Source organism: Helianthus annuus, chromosome 2, assembly GCF_002127325.2.
Source record: "Helianthus annuus cultivar XRQ/B chromosome 2, HanXRQr2.0-SUNRISE, whole genome shotgun sequence".
Lineage (NCBI taxonomy): Eukaryota > Viridiplantae > Streptophyta > Magnoliopsida > Asterales > Asteraceae > Helianthus > Helianthus annuus.
The window spans coordinates 110,928,623-110,931,518 of NC_035434.2; positions in this window are offsets into that span (position 1 = coordinate 110,928,623).

Genomic DNA, 2,896 nt, shown 5'->3' on the forward strand with positions numbered 1-2,896 from the left:
ATAAATATGGCCCGTAGGCATTACATCACTAATGGATGTTTAAATAGTTTGGCCCGCAGGCACAACATCACTAATGGATGTTTAATAAATGATCATCTTTATTGACGATTAAACCCATGATTTACAAATCATTAATTTGGGCTTTGGAATCCTTAAAAGGATTCTTATATAAGAATGACGCGTGCGATTTTAACGAATCACATCTGCCAAGAACGTTAACATGTTTACAGAGGTTAACAGGGAGTCTGAATCTTTTAATCAGGTCTTACCATCTTGGCTGGGTCTTATAATGACACCAGGCTAGGTTTCACCATTAAGATTCTTTGTTTAGGCAGATTTAAATTTAAAAGGAACGATTTTTGATCTATTTCATATATAATAACAAAAATGAAATTTATAACATAACATTCCATTAAATATAACAATGATTACACGCTGCCCTAAACGGGACTTTTTAAATAAATCAATACCTACGCAGAGGTTTACAGAAAACAAGTCCACGCAGGGACCAAATACATAGATAGATGTCCGCACAGGGACTAAAAGATAAGTCCACGCAGGGACTAGATTGTAATAGTAAATACAACAATACATAAGGAGACTAATGATCTCGTTTCTTCCTTCCTTTTAGTAGGTTTGCTAGGCCTTTGAGGAATCCACGATTACTCTTACGTTCTTGTTCGAAGTCTCGTTCCACTCGGTTTAGACGGTGGAGGATTTCTTCTTGCTCCGGTGGAGAAAAACGTGGTTGTTGCGACGGTTGCTGAACCGGAGGTCTAGGAGGTATTGGATACCCATGAGCTGAGTAATCTGGTCTCCAAGAGGTTCCATGGAGGGCATTGTAATTAGCCGCTACCACGTATGGATCGGCATCATAGTTATAGTTGTAGTGCGTGTGAGTCGGCTGCTCAAACGGATTGTATGCGGTGGAGCCGCCGTACGATGGTATCGGATTATCATATCCGAATGGTGGCGGAGGTGGTGCAACTGGTGCAGAATTCACCTCTGCAGGGTGACCCGAAGGTTCCCCTAATTGTGGTTCTTCAGGCATTGACGGAAAGTGACTCGCACTTGAGTGGCGAGGGGTGCTGAAATGGAATTCCCCTCCTCGGGTGGACATCCGCGCGCCTGATCTCCTTCGCCTTGGCAGATCTGGAATTACTGGTTGAGCTGGTGGCGGTGGAGGCGTAACTGCCACGAACCAGGAATCCTCAGAAGGATCCTGTTGCTGCTGTTGGTCATGAGGCGAGAAATGATGAGAAGGTGTGAAGTACCAATTACATTGGTCAAACCTCGCCTGGTAACTGTCGGGACCTTGATAGGGTGTTCCATGAAAGGACGACCCATCAGAGATCTCGATTGGATGATTGGGAGTACCTCTTGCAGGTTCTATGGGATCCGTGTCTTCATCCATATCTACCGCGTTGTCTTCAGAGAAGTGATCCTCTGGTCCCAAAGGGTTATAACCTATTGGTTCTTGGACATAATCCGCTGGGTTGAATTGTCCTACGAAGAAAGGAGAAGGATCGTGATGTGCGTTAGGTGTAATATATTTTTGATGTATATTTTGAGCCCTTTTTACACTTTTAGCCAAGTTTTAAGTTTATAAAACACGATATTTACTAACACTAAACACATATATGGGCAAGTGCACCCATCGTGGACGTAGTATAGTGTTGGTAAGATACCGAGGTCGTCCAAGGACACAAGAGCTTTTAGTACCGGTTTATCCTCAACGTCTAATCAAATCAAAAAGTTAGAAAAGATTTTTAAACTAAGAAAATAAAAACTAACTAAATGCTGAAAAATAAAAATAAAATAAAAACAGATAGACAAGATGAATCACTTGGATCCAACTCGTGTATTAGTATAACCTTTGATTATTTTCGCACTTTTGCACTTGTTTAAGAGATTATCTTAGTTATTGTAGTAGGCCCCTCTTTTGAAGGCGACGTTACCCTCAACCCAGTAGTTTGAGTCAGCAAGGATACAATCCTAAAGGGTTGGATTATTGGAAGATAATGAATTAAGTTATTAATGCAAATTATGGTAGGCCCCGCTTTTGGCGGTGACGTTACCCTCGACTAAGTAGTCTGAGTCAGCAGGGATACAGTCCTAAATAGCCGGGTTATAGTATTAATAGTAGTTAACTTATGAGGGGGTCAAAGAGTTTGGATCCCCGCCATCCAATACCTATGGGTATTGAAGGAGATCCTACTAATTTTGACCCAGGTCCCTTGCAGGACCTCTAAACGCTGAACAAGGGCAAGACCCTTACCAAACCGTTCCCTTAACCCCCGACCAGGTAGCCAACATACCTCCATATAGACCGTGGAGATATGAATGGTGAAAATCTTTTATTTTATATAGACAGCCCGGACAAACGATAAGGAAAGATCACCTTCAACATAAGTAACTAGTTATTAAAGTCATTAATACAAAACCAAATAAAAAGTGCAAAAGATTAAAAATAAAAAGTATTATACTAAACACTTGTCTTCACCAAGTGATGTAAGAGACTTAGGCAAACATGGCCTTGATTGTCAAGAACTCTTACGATCAATCTTGGATTCCGAGACGACTCACACACTCTATGATGGACAATGGATGATGGTGGTGGATGATGGTGTTGTGATGGTGGTGGGTGGTGGAAGAAGTGTGAGAGAGGTGGTGTGCTAAGGGATGAGTTGAAATGAAGCCAAGCACTCCTATTTATAGGCTGAATAGAAGGCTGGGCACGGCCCCGTGTCCGCTGGACACGCCCCCGTGCCCGTCTGACACTCTCTCTCTTCATTAATTGTAATTCGCAATTACAATTAATGCGCCTACTGTACTTTCTCCATGCCCCCGTGCTCACTGGACACGGCCCCGTGGTGGGCAATAGAAGCTTCTATAG